Source organism: Corylus avellana, chromosome ca9, assembly GCF_901000735.1.
Source record: "Corylus avellana chromosome ca9, CavTom2PMs-1.0".
Classification (NCBI taxonomy): domain Eukaryota; kingdom Viridiplantae; phylum Streptophyta; class Magnoliopsida; order Fagales; family Betulaceae; genus Corylus; species Corylus avellana.
The window spans coordinates 17,663,075-17,677,718 of record NC_081549.1 but is presented as its reverse complement, the minus strand read 5'-3'; the positions used below and the strand labels follow the sequence as shown (position 1 = coordinate 17,677,718).

General features: G+C 41.7%; 1 pseudogene; it reads left to right on the top strand.

Annotated features, from left to right (window-relative positions):
• The first annotated feature begins 2,652 nt into the window (after positions 1–2,652).
• Positions 2,653–14,644, top strand: part of LOC132161603 (probable LRR receptor-like serine/threonine-protein kinase At1g67720) — a 15,708-nt pseudogene continuing 3,716 nt past the window's right edge.

Here is a 14,644-nt window from a genome sequence, read left to right as displayed (position 1 = left end):
GGAAACCGGGGTCCCGGTTCCGGTTCCAGTTCCGGTTTGAAAATTCCAAAAACCGGGTACCCCGGTTCCGGTACCCGGTTTTTACCGGGAATACCGGAACCGGGTTTCCATTTTATATATATATATATATATATATATTTTACACTTAGGTTTAGGTTTAGGGTATTTTAAAAAATTAAATTTTTATTTCTAAGGCCCAAGTAGGCAAAAACATTGATTTTTAAGGATTTTTGGACTTTTTTAGGTTTATTTTTTAATTATTTGGAACAATCACAACAAAACTCCTTTAATTTAGACAAAGAAACTAATAGATTTTTTTAAAAATGGGCCAACTTATGAAAAACAAATTGGCTTATTTTAAGCCCAATACCTAAAATAAGCCAAAAAAACCAATTTTTTTTTAAAAAACCGGTTACCGGACTGGGTAAAACCGGAACCGGCCTGTAACCGGGGTCCCGGTTCTGGTTCCGGTTTCTCAAGACACCCCTAGAAATTTGTGTGCCTTTGCCTTTGTCTTTGCCAAACCATTTACCAAACGTCGGGGTGTCAAAAATTACCGGAAAACCGGAACCGGAACCGGGAAACCGAGGACCCGGTTCCGGTTTGAAAAATCCAAAAACCACTCCGGTTCCGGTACTCGGTTTTTACCGGGAACCAGGTTTCCATTATATATATATATGCTAAGTTGAAATTTTCAGATAGTCAGTTTGAAAAGTAGGAAAAATGGAAAACAAAGAAATATATTGTTTGAATATATATATATATTGTTGTAATATTTATATATAATGTTACTTGAGTGTATAATATTAACATCTAAACAAGATTTGATGGAATTTTGATATTGGGTTTATTGGGTTGATTGTAGTAGTTGTTCATTTTCTGATGTTGGATTGTTGGAGTCTTAATCATCTGGAAATTTGGTCAATTGGGTCACTTATTTGGTGCCTTTCTTTGCATAAAGTTTGGTTCTTACAATTTTTTAGGCTCACAATGAAATATACTGTTTAAATATATATAAAGTATTTATTGTTGGTAGTTTATATTTATTGTTGTAATAATTATTTGAAACAATCACAACAAAACTTGTTTAATTTAGACAAAAAAAAACAATTTTCTTAAAAAATCGGTTACCGGACCGAGTAAAACCGGAACCTGCCGGTAACCGGGACCCGGGACCCGGTTCCCAGTTAACCGGGGTTCCGGTTCCGGTTTCTCAAAACCGAGAAGCAGGATACCCTGGTTCCAGTTTCCGATTTTGGCCAAAAACTAAGAAATTGGACCGGATTGACACCCCTAACCAAATGGTGCCAATAAGACAAGAAGTGAAAGGAAATTGATGTGATGTGACGCCGGTGCAACACCAGTGGTGGGTCCTCTCAGTGGCATCGAATCTCGTCCCTACATCTGCATCACGATGAACTTCGAGGCCGTAAGACTCTCTCTCCATTGCCTCTTTTTGGTGGGGTCCTCTCCGAACATCCATTTCAGTACACCGTAAGAGCATTCCCAGCAGACTCCTTATAAGGGAGTCTGTTCCCTAAATTTAGGGAATATGTCTAAAAAATTGCAAAAAACGTCCTACAGCAGATTCCCTATATGGTTCCTTAAACCATCAGCTGCTACAGTTGAACCCAATGTTTTGGGTTCAACTGTAGCGATCCACATGCTTATTAAATTAGAAAAAAAATATTCTCTCTCCTCTCTCCTCCCGTCTCACGTCTCTCTCACCTCTCTTTCTCTCTCTCGCACCACCAAACCAGAGATCAAACCAGACGCCTCTCTCTCACCTCTCTTTCTCTCTCTCTCGCACCACCAAATGATCAAACCAGAAACCCAGATCGATCAAACGTGATATTTCAGACCGAATCAAAGATTTTAGGGATTTCAGACCAGAGATTTCAAACCAAAGATTTCAGACCCATAAATCAAATCAAACCAAAGAAACCCATAAATCAAATCAAAGGCACAAGGCGTCAAGGCATGTGAGCGCCGATTGGGTCGCAGTTGGATGGGGTCACGTTGTGCGAGGGGCTGGAGTCGCTGTCGATAAAGAACTCAGCGGACTTGGACGACATGGGGTTGATAGCGATCGCGAGGGGGTGTTGGAAATTGAAGAAATTTGAGGTGGTTGGGTGCAAGAGGATCACAGGGACAGGAGTGAGGACATTAGCTTCCTTGTTGGGAGGAGAAGAAAAGGAAGAAATCACAGGAAGAAGAAATGGGTTGCTGTTGTGCTGCGCTGCATCGGAAAGAAAGAATAAGAAAATATGAAGGAGAGAGAAAGTATAAATTAAAGGAATAAAATATAAAAAAAGTAAAATAAAAATATAATATTTTAATGATATAGGGAAGTATTTAGGGAAGCTATTGGGGAGTAAATTGATATAGGGAAGCAAAAAGTAGTTTGGATCCTTAAATTTAGGGAATATGATCGGGTAGCTGCTGGGAATGCTCTAAGAGCTTAGAGCTCGAAGATTCCTTCTCGCTCTATTCTACAAACCATCTTCTCATTCTCTTTCCAAATCATTCACTGACACACACTGACACACACCCTCAAAAGAAGAATCACTTCTGTTTTATTTGTTTTGCATTATTGTTTTTTTTTTTTTTGTTTAATAAAAAAAATATGATGGCAGTGGCATTGTAACTTTTTATCTGTAGCACAGAGTGGCTTCGCTCTGTTTCATCCTCTCACTTCAGCTTTTCAATGCCCATAATGGAGACTGGGCTTCTCCTATACTCTCTCTTCTTCATCCTTTTCCTTCTCTTCCATGCCTCTTCAGCTCAGATGCCAGGTACTTCCACTCCTCGCTCTTTGTTTCACGTATATGTATGAGCAAAATAGTGAAATGAATTTTTTTAAAAAATACTTACTGGGTTTGTGGTGGATTGGTTTCTAATGCCCATATCTTGGTAAATATACTGGGGCTCTGTTCTTTTGGATTGCTCTGTGTATGCATTCTTAATTTTGCTTCGGTTGTCATTTTTGATATCTTTTGTTTGCTTTTTAAGATGGCAGTCTAAATAATAGAAAGGGAAAGTAACCATCTTTACAGTCCCACTCCACAGAACTAATGGCTAAACCAGAGATTTGAAGAACTGGAAACAATTGAAGCAAACGGCACAGTGGTTTTCGTCGTTTTGGCTTTTTTAGTGGATCTGATATTTTTCTTCAGTATAACAGATTCTGAAAAAGGGAAGAAAAGAAAAGAATAGAGGCCATAAGTTGTAACTGATATGCAAACCCTTCAACCCTGTACTTATAACCGTCTCATACAAGTTATATTAACCATGCTTCCTTTATAACCTACAACTACCTAAAATTGTTAGCTTTTTAGGTTGTCTTGTCCCATCTTGTAAAATTGTTCTTTTTACGGATGAAGTTAACATAAACTACATGCTTATAAGTGGCTGGGACTTGGAAATTGAATTCATGAGTCACTTTTTTGGGTGGTCAAATGTGTCCAAAAACTATAATCTGTCAATTACATCAACAAATAATCTGTCAATTACATCAACAACTGAAGAATCCTGCTCCAGTTTCCCTTGTGCTCAAGAATAAATTCAATGCGCATATTAGATACTGTGGTAAATAGTTGATCAAGATTAAAGCTGAGAGATATGATCGATCCAACTAGTGTATGCTATAATTAAACTAGATAAATCTATCCTTTCTCCATAGCATGTGTAAATCAAGAGGAAGAGATAGGCGTACTTCCATTGTTAGATGACTTGTTTTTCATGTCTGATCTGATCGCCGCGTTCCCATCTGTGTGTGTGGAGGAGACTAGTACCTCAACCCTAAAATTTGTCTGATGACGGATCATCCAATTTTAATTTTTTTTATTATATTGGTCTTAAACGCATATTTTCAATCTTGAATTTAGGTTCGACTTTGAATTCCACTATTATGTGGGATGAGATCTCTCTCTCTCTATTGTAGCTAAAATGAGATTTGTTTTAAGATAACTCCCTGCTGCTTATTTCCCGTTCTTTTATTATATCCCTTTTTATAATTGCATAAGGTTATTTGGAGTTTTATCCATTATGTGATAAAAACACTAGGTAGACAATAGCAGTTCCTTATAAAATTTGCATGGAGTTTGGATTTACTTTTCTTCTACACCAATATGGTCTTGTGAAGCAGGTTTTGTCAGTTTTGACTGTGGAGGTATAGAAAATTTCTCCGATGACATTGGCCTGGTGTGGACCCCTGACAGTCAACTTGCTTATGGAGAAACAGCTAACATATCTGTTGCAAACGAGATACGCAAGCAATACATGACCCTGAGGCACTTTCCTGCCGATTCCAGGAAGTATTGTTACACCCTTAATGTCATAAGTAGGACTAGGTACCTTCTGAGAGCAACATTCTTTGTATGGTAACTTTGACAACAGCAACGTTTATCCAAAATTTGACATTTCCCTTGGGGCTACTCATTGGTCTACAATAGTCATTTTGGATGCTGGTACTATAGAAGTCCGAGAGCTAATATTCCTGGCTTTAAGTCCTACTATCAGCGTGTGCCTATCCAATGCTACAACTGGGCAGCCATTTATATCTACTCTTGCGCTCCGGCAATTTAATGGTTCAGTTTATTACACAGATTTTGAGGCGCATTATTACCTCAGTGTCTCTGCCAGGATAAACTTTGGTGCAGATAGTGAAGCTCCAATCAGGTATGCACAGAATATTTGCTTAGAAGTGCTTTGCAGCCTGCTATTTCAAATATACAGTTATCTGAATGCATTTTAAAATAATATACATCAAACAATATGAGAAGAAAACAGATTAAGTTAGTCAAGTTGATCTGAGACATGTTGATGCCTAACAACCTAATAAGTGAGAATTTTGAGCTAGAAGAGGTGTACTAGCTACACATTATTGTTTGAAGATTTGTCCATATTATGAAAAGATCTGTATCTCTGTTATTTTAGGTATCCTGATGAGCCTTTTGATAGAATATGGGAATCAGATTCCTTGAAGAAAGCAAATTACCTTGTTGATGTCGCTGCTGGAACCAAAAAAGTGTCAACCAAAATGCCAATTGATGTTAACAAAGATGAGAGGCCACCTGAAAAAGTGATGCAGACAGCTGTAGTTGGAACAAATGGATCGTTAACTTACCGGTTAAACTTGAACGGTTTTCCTGGTTTCGGATGGGCTGTCTCCTACTTTGCAGAAATTGAAGATTTGGATTCAGATGAGTCTAGAAAATTCAGATTGGTACTCCCAGGCTATCCTGAGATGAGCAAGGCTGTAGTCAATATTGAAGAGAATGCTCTAGGAAAATATATTGTTTATGAGCCTGGATATGTCAACTTAACCCTTCCCTTTTTATTATCTTTTAGATTTGGGAAAACATCAGATTCTTCCCTGGGGCCTCTTTTGAATGCTATTGAGATCAATAAGTATCTGGAGAAAAATGATGGTTCTTTAGATGGTAGGTATAATGAAGTGTGTGCATAAAGATCTAAGATCATGTTTTCTTACTTGTGTTGCATAGCTATTGTTTTTGCTTGTTGAGTGTTTTCTATTGAGTATCATTCTTTAACATGAATTTCATGAGTTGCAGGAGCGGTTATTGCTAATGTAGTTTCACCCTACTCATCAGCAGACTGGGCACAAGAGGGTGGTGACCCATGTCTACCAGTTCCGTGGTCATGGGTGCAGTGCAACTCAGATCCACAGCCAAAAATTGTTAAAATGTAATGGTTAAATTTTTTAAGGTTTTATCGCATGAATATCTAATAGTTTCTGCATTGTTTGCGTGTAGTCACCTACATATATGAATAGAAATGTCACTGATCCAATCACAACTATTTTGTGTCTCTGGTGCTTGGCAGTTTGCTTTCTAGAAAGAACTTAACAGGGAATATCCCTTCGGACTTGAGAAAGTTGACTGGTTTAGTTGAGTTGTAAGTATAATACTGCATTTCCATTTTTCTGGATGGTGACTATTGGTTTCAGTGTTTAAAGTCCACAAGTATTGATGACCCTTATATTATAATCATCCCTTTGTCTTGTGGTTGCAGGTGGCTTGATGGTAATTCACTTAATGGTCCATTACCTGATTTTACTGGATGCATAGATTTGAAAATCATGTAATCTACGATGACTTGCTCTCTAAATCATGGGTATATTAAAAAATTAAGCTAATCATGATCTTTGCCTTGTGTAGTCATCTCGAGGACAATTAATTGACAGGTGGTCTGCCTTCTTCTTTGTTCAACCTACCGAAGTTGAGGGAATTGTAAGTTATTGGGACTTCTATATCGGTAATTGTATTGCTTTAAAATTTGAAGACTCCTTGTAAACATCTATTAATTAACTTGAACCATAAAAACCCCAAGGGGTTGGCCCAAGTGGTGGAGGCCTTGGTCTTAAGGTTTGCTCCTTCAAGGTCCAAGGTTCAATACCTCATGGGTGCAAACAATCTCTTGGGGCCACACCCCCTGGTGAAAAGCCAGCGATTTAACCAGTTTCGTATAGGGAAACTTTTAAGGGTGCGGTGCACGGAACTGGGGTTTACTCTGTAGGAGTGGGTCCGAAGGGCCCTGCCTTGGAGAGGTTCCTCGACATAAAAAAATAAAAAATAAAAAATAAAAAATAAAAATAAACTTGAACCATAAATCTTACCTTAAGGTGATGCATCGAGTTGATGACTCAGAGATTATGTATATTATTACAATTTTTTTTTTTTTTTTTTTTTTGATAAGCAAGTAACTGACTTTATTAAAAGTGTAAGGCGCCCCTAAGTACACTTGAAGTATACAAGGAGGATCACCTAACTAGAAAGGGAAAAACGTACAAGGAAATCATCATAGCTAAACGAAACCGGGAAAACAAACGCTACAGTCCAAAGATACAGAGTATAGAAACAATAGGATAAAAAGTCCTCGATAGACCTCTCCACATCCTCGAAGCACTTATTATTTCTCTCTCTCCATAGACACCAAAAAAAGCAAGTAGGCACCATCTTCCAGCAGCACTCCCCCCCCTCCCTATTGACCACCAACAGGCTAGCAACTCGAAAACCCGACCAGGCATCACCCATGATAACCCAAAACGGCCAAAAAAGGCACTCCACAAAGCAGACGCCACCTCACAATGAATAAGAAGATGATCCACCGTCGCCTCACTATTCTTACACATTCAACATCTGTTTACTACAATCACATTTCTCTTTCTGAGGTTATCTAAGGTCAGAATTTTCCTCCAAGCCGCCGACCACGCAAAAAATGCTGCCCTTGGAGGAGCCTGTGTCCGCCACACACTCTTTCAGGGGAACCTCCTCCCTTTCGAGCATGCCAAGGAGAGAAAGAGAGACTTGACCTTGAACGTAACTCTTTTGGAAGAGTTCCCACCATAATCTATCTTCCGACCGTCTTCTCACTCCTGTAGAATGTAACAGCTGGAAAAATGAGGCAAAGGCCTCCACCTCCCAATCATGAGCCTCCCTCGAAAAACTCACGTTCCACTGGTTGGACCCCCCTAGCATCTCCACGTTATCCGCAATTGAGGCCCAAGCTATACTATAAAGGATCGGGAAAGCTATCTTGAGAGCTGAATCTCCACACCACCAATCATGCCAAAAGCTAATCCTAGACCCATCCCCCACTGCAAATCTCGTAAAGCCTTTGAAAGTTTCTCACCCTTTTCTAATATTCTTCCATAACCCTACCCCAAACGTGCCTCTAGGCTCAACCGAACACCATCCTCCCCATAAGCTTCCAAACTTCGCATCTATCACAACTCTCCACCAAGCATCTCTTTCCGACCTATAACGCCACAACCATTTCCCTAAAAGAGCGCGGTTAAAAACCAATAAGATCCTGATCCCCAACCCTCCTTCCTTGATCGGAGTGCACACCTGCGACCACTTCACCAAGTGGTATTTGAACTCTTCGCCTATCCCTCCCCAACGAAAATTGCGTTGAAGCTTCTCAATGCGCTTAGCAACACTCACCGGAATAGGGAAAAGAGACAAGTAATAAGTGGGCAGGTTAGCAAGAGTGCTCTTAATAAGGGTGACCCTACCCCTTTTCGACAAATACAACCTTTTCCAGCTGGCCAACCGATATTCAATCTTCTCGATCACTTCATCCCAAATATGCTTGGATTTATAAGAACCTCCCGACGGGAGACCAAGGTACTTCACTGGCAAAGTAGCTGCCTCACACCCTAAAATACCGGCTAACGAAGCTACTTGCTCCACATTCCCCACCGGAATAAGCATCAATTTAGCCAAATTAACCTTTAACCCGGAAGCAGCTTCAAACAAGAAGAACAAACTTTGCAAGTAACGTAACTGGGCAGGCCTAGCATTGCGGAAAATCAAGGTGTCGTCGGCAAATAAAAGATGGGAGACTGTAATGTTGCCGATTTTGAAGCCTTCTAACAACCCCCTATGAACCGCCGCCGAAATCATCCTACTCAGGACCTCCATCACAAACACAAACAGCAAAGGAGAGAGAGGATCCCCTTGTCTCAAACCCCTGGAGCTACTAAAAAACACCTTTAGGAGACCCATTTACCAGAATCGAGAACCGCACCGAGGAAATGCAATGTTGAATCCAAGAACACCAAACCCCTCCAAAACCACACCTCCTTAGCAAGTACATCAAGAAGCCCCAATTCACATGATCGTAAGCTTTTTCCAAATCCATTTTGCAAATGACCCCTGGCTCCCCAGATCTCATCCTACTACCAAGGCATTCATTAGCAATCAAGATGGGATCTAGAATCTGCCGACCTTTGATGAAAGCATTTTGCGACTTGGAGATAATCTTGTCCAACACAACCTTCAATCTATTTGCTAAAACCTTGGCAATAATTTTGTACATACCTCCCACAAGGCTAATCGGGCGAAAATCTTTAAGGTTGATGGCACCGGGAATCTTCGGAATAAGCGAAATGAACGAAGCGTTGAGGCTCTTTACAAACATCCCGCCAGCATGGAAAGCACTGAAGACCCTCATAATGTCCTCCCTCACCACATCCCAACAAGCTTGGAAGAACGCCATAGAAAACCCATCGGGGCCCGATGCCTTGTTGCCATTCATCTTAAACACGACCTTTCTAACCTCTTCCTCTTCAAAATCTCTCTCCAACCAGCTGGCCTCTCCCTCTGAAATGGAATCCAAGGAAATACCATCTACCAAAGGCCTCCAATTGTGATGTTCAGCAAAGAGCTTTTGGTAGAAATCAACAATGTGCTCACTAATCTCATCCTGATTTGAAGAAAGATTATCCCCAATCATAAGATTCTCTATCGAATTATATCTTCTGTTAGAGTTGGCTATGGAATGAAAGAATTTAGTGCACTTGTCCCCTTCCTTTAACCAAAACACCCTAGATTTTTGTCTCCAACTAATCTCCTCCATAAGAGTACACTTCTCTAATTCTCGAACAACCTCGGCCTTCCTCGCTAACTCCTCCTCGTTCAAAGCCCTACTTTCTTCGTGCTCATCAAACACCCGAAGATCTTCAAGAAGAGTCCGCTTATTCCTCTCAATGTTACCAAACACCTCCTCATTCCAAGTCTTCAAATTCAGCTTCAAGGCCTTGAGTTTGCGAGCGCGAACAAAGCTCGGCGTACCTTGGAACTCATAAGAATCCCACCATTGTTTCACTAAAGCAATAAAGCCTTCCTCCTTAAGCCACATATTCTCAAACCTGAATGGCCTTTTCCCCTGGGATACCTCCCCCAACTCAAGCATGATTGGGAAGTGATCCGAGCATAGACGTGGGAGCCTCTTCTGCCTCACCCCTGGAAACCAGGCTTCCAACTCTGGAGAAACAAGAAACCGATCAATCCTAGACCATAGCGGAGGATCTTGAGAGACCGACCAAGTGCAAACAACCCCGACAAGGGGAAGGTCCATAAGCCCTTGTTCAGAAATAAAATCTGAGAAACCCATCATAGCAGAATCCAGGCGAGCTCCACCAGATCTTTCACTAGGGAATCGAGTAACATTGAAATCTCCCCCAATACACCATGGCACGTTCCACCAACTAAGAACGCCAGCCAACTCATCCCAAAGGAGCCTTCTATCCCTATCAATATTCGGACCATACACCCCTGCACACGCCCACACAGAGAGATCTGCCACGTTCCTGAAAGACACAGCTAGGGTAAAATCCCCTATACAGACATCGATCTTCTCCACCACCCTAGTATCCCACATGATTAAAATACCACCCGAGGCCCCACTAGAATCCAAACAGTACCAATCCACATGATTTCGCCTCCATAAACTGCGAACAATGTTTCTAGACATATCCTGAATCTTGGTTTCTTGAAGGCAAACAACATCTGCATTCCAATCCCTAAGCAAATTACTCACCCTCAAGCGCTTATCCCTCTTATTCAACCCTCTCACATTCCAAGAGATTATGCTTATCTTCATAATACTACTACATTCCCCCTCCCTTTGCTGCTTCCCCGAATTGAGCTCCCACTTCTGGCATCATAATTCACCGAACACTCCAAATTCCTCATCTGCCTTTTACCCTTAGTGCAGCTATTTGAAGTAGTTACCATCCCATTATTTCGACGCTCCTCTTCTAGAGAGGTTAACAATGCTAACAACTGCAGCTTATGACCGGCAAACGAAATCCCCACGATCTGATATATCTCATTGGCACACTGGATAACCCAATCGGAATAGCCTGCTGCATCCCCTAAATTAGGACCATAACTGTTCAAAGGCGAAGGCCCCTCTATTCCACACGCCTCTGCCCTCCCGCCTTCCTTACTCCTATCCTCAACCATGACTTCACCCCCACAACTCTTAGCTACCACCACCTGACCATCCTCTAGAGTCTCAACCAAACCTGAACACCGGAATCCTCTATTTGAAGGATCATTGTCCTAGACATGCAGCCCACCAGTATACCTTAGTTGCTGCACTTGACCCAATCCCCCACTAGCCTGACCGACAACCTGGAACACTTCACCGCCATACCAAGGTTACAACTCACTGCCCTCACACACTGTACCTGGCATCACCGGCATCTTCTGGTGCGAAATAGTATCCCCACCGCCCAAAACCACCATCTCTGGTGCTCCGACAGCTCCAGATGTCTCCCCAGACTCGACCTACTCAAGCTCCTCACCGGCGGCGACCAAAAATGGCACCTCCGGCGTTGTCTGGCTTGACAGAGACTCCCCCCCTTTCGAAATCACGACCGCTGGAGCACTGAATAAATCGCCGGCCATCTCTGACTCACCGGCGACAACCACCAACGGCATCTCCGGCTTTGTCTGGCATGGAAACATCTCCCCCCTGTCCTTAATCACGATCGCCGGCGTGCAGCAGCTGTTTCCGGCCAGAATCAACGCTTCTGTACTGCTAGAAAACTCACCGGGACCACCACCAGAAACTCCCACTGTAGCCGGCGATCCCTCTTCTGTGTACGCCCCTACTGCCACCGACGACGACGCACCTGGGTCACCTGCTGGAGACCTTCAGCATCCCTCCTACAGGCCGATCGTGTTAAACACCTCCGAAGATCCCTTGGGTCTTGCCCCTTCTGGACCAGACACGCATGGGCTGGACTGACCCAGACCCAAGCCCACCTTCCTATGCCTATACACAGCCACCACCTTCTTCTTTCCCTTAAACTTTCTCTTGGGCCATTGGCCTTTCTGTTAGACCCATCCTCCCCCTCCAAATCTCTAACCTCCATGTTAATCTTCTTGGGTTGGGCCTCCCCTTGCTTGAATGAGACCCCTCCTGCCAGACCACACACGCACGCCCCCCCAGTCCTTGTGTAACCACTCCTCTCCTCCAGACTCTTAATTGAAAAATCAAACCTCTCTAGACCCACGTCAATCTCTCCCCTCAACCTACTCAATGACTCCTTCGCATTAATGAGTTCAGTTTTCACACGAAACCAGGCCTGCTCTTCGAGCCTACCTACCCCCTCCCATCTCTTCACGTGATCGTCTCCAACTTCCGATGCTGCCATCATTGCCGAGGCGTTCAACCTGCTCACTAGAGATTGATTTCTGCTCGTCGGAATCCTGTTGACAACACCCCGTGACCCCCCTGCCTTTAGGTTGCACAATCCCTCCGCGTCAGAGAATTGGTTCTTCTTCGGTCCCTCCACGCAACCGCCACCAGTGGAAGCAATCCTCGCCTTGTGCGTACCCACCCCCTGCTCCGTGGAAGCATGGTATTGTTTATCCTTCTCTACAGCAGCCTCCTTCAACCATCTAGGCACCCTGGCTATCGGCTCGGAATAAGCAATAAAACAGTCATATGCCGGTTGCAACGACGACCTCAGCACTTCCGCGAAACTCCTCCTTCCCACCCCCTCAAACTTCTTCTTGTTTACCGTGACCTCCCTGACCTCGCACAGTGAAGACTTAGCCAAACGCACCTCCGAGATGAAACGTTCCCAACCTTGACCAACTCGCCCTTCTGGTATAATAATCGATCCTCTTCTTTGCCTTCCATCAAATTCTTCTACCGTCAGAAAACGTCCATTCCTGTTGGAGCATTTTTGCGCAATTATCCGAGGAAACCCTGCTCTGGATTGGTCCTAAAAAACCTTAGAAGTTTCCACTACCACCAAGTCCTCTACAATGCGCCCCAACCACAGCAACTCATCCTTCTTCAAGAAGATGGTTTTTTGTATCCTATTGCTTCTTTCAAAAATCCTCACCCCTAAACTTTTTATCAGTAACTCAAACTTCTTGGACTCCACAGACCACTTCCTCGAATCAGCCATAACACTAACCAATCAGCTAACAAACTAGACACCCAAACAGGTCACTCGCGCCACCCACACCCCTGCACTCAGGCGGGGGTGGATGAGAGAGAAGAAAGAAAAGTCATGTTTTCCTAGAAGCCATAAGAACCAGATTCTCTTACACAAATAGTCCCACCAAATGCAACAGGAGTTATTTAGAATGATGAACAACTTTTATTAACTGCACTTTAACTTCAGAAAAGATTAGAATGGAAGAGATCAAAGTTTGAAATCTCCATGTTTCAGCAAATTTGTCAAAAGGAAAAAAAAAAGAAGGTGATGTACATAAAATACAAATGATGAAGCTGGGTATTAAATTTCTGGGCAAGGTACAAATGTATCAAACTTTCAATTACCTCATTCCGTTAGGATTTTCTATTAAATTTTGTCAACATTATCAAAATACCCATGTTTTTTTTTTTAAAAAAAAAATAGAAAAATTTTAAAAACATTTGCAAAGATGTGACAAAAATATTGCAAAGATGTTTTTTTATTAAAGAAATAAACGTATGAATCTTTACAAATTTTTTTATTTTATTTTTTCTAATAAAAAAATATGAGTATATTAAAAATTGACAAAATTTAACAAAAAATTCAAACGGAAGGAGGTAATTGAAAGTTCGATACCCCCTTAATTAAGAGTTTTTGAACTTCGGAGGGTACTTTCAAAATACGTGAAAGTTCCCCGGGGGGGGGGGGGTTTGTGAAGTTTCCCAAAAAATAAAGAATCTTGAACAGTTTATATAAGTTGGTCAAGGTAATTTGGCTGCAGAAACAGAATGTAGAAGGAGATTCAACTCATGAAAAATTACCTCGTTTGCAAATTCCCTCTTTCCCTGGAAGGAATTACTGGTTAGAACTTTGACTGCAATTTCTTTATCATCTTTCATTTTCCCATAGTATACAACTCCAAATCCTCCGGAACCAATTTTCTTCTCAAATTTATTTGTAGCGTCTTCAATTTCAGAGAAAGTGAAGCAATGCGCAGCTTCTGTGGGAGCATCACTCTTGGATGGAACTAGCCTTTGAACATGCAGGGAATGTTCAAGTTGTTCTATAACAAATCAAAACATGTTTTGTTAAACCAACTGCAATTTTTATAAAAGCAAGAGATGAACTTGAAGATTGCTTCAGACTCATACCTTGCTCAAAATACTTTTTCTTCCCTTTGCTCATAAATAGGCAAGATGCAATAGTAGCTATAAGCAGAACAACAGCCCCAACTGATGAACCAATAATTATATTCATGTGACTTCCTCTTTTGTCACCTTTATGAAGATAATTGTTCCCAGAGTAGCTGAGGAGAATAGAAGTAGCAAGGGTTGGCACATTGGAGTGACAGACACATAGAAAATCCCCACCCCCCCCCCACCAAAAAAAAAAAGATATTTGTGTGAGGAGGCAAGATATAGACAAATCCACGTTCATATTAAATCTGACAATAGGATTTCAGTTCAACATATCGGCATGCAAAAGTAATTTAAGACAGTGTGTGGAGTAACACACATGAACTGACTATTGCTGTGTTTATCTAAAGCACAGAACCATATGGCAGGGCCTTCAAAGCCATTTTAGTTTCCACAATCCGAAACACACAAACAACATTGTAATCAGCCATGTAAAAACATACATAACCAATTCCTCTCATAGTCCATTGTGGTTGAAAGTTAAAAGCAGTGTAATCTTCCACAAAACAACATACTTTTGAAGAGGGCAAAAAACTTAAGGTTGTTAACAAAGAATATGACTCTTAGACGCAGCTACCTCAAAATGACATCTACTTCATCATTACTTCCAAAATTACTTGTGTGGCCATCCATAAGGAAAATCTTGCTTAAAAAGGGTGAACTAGATTCTGCAGTCTAAAATCATGCTACTAAT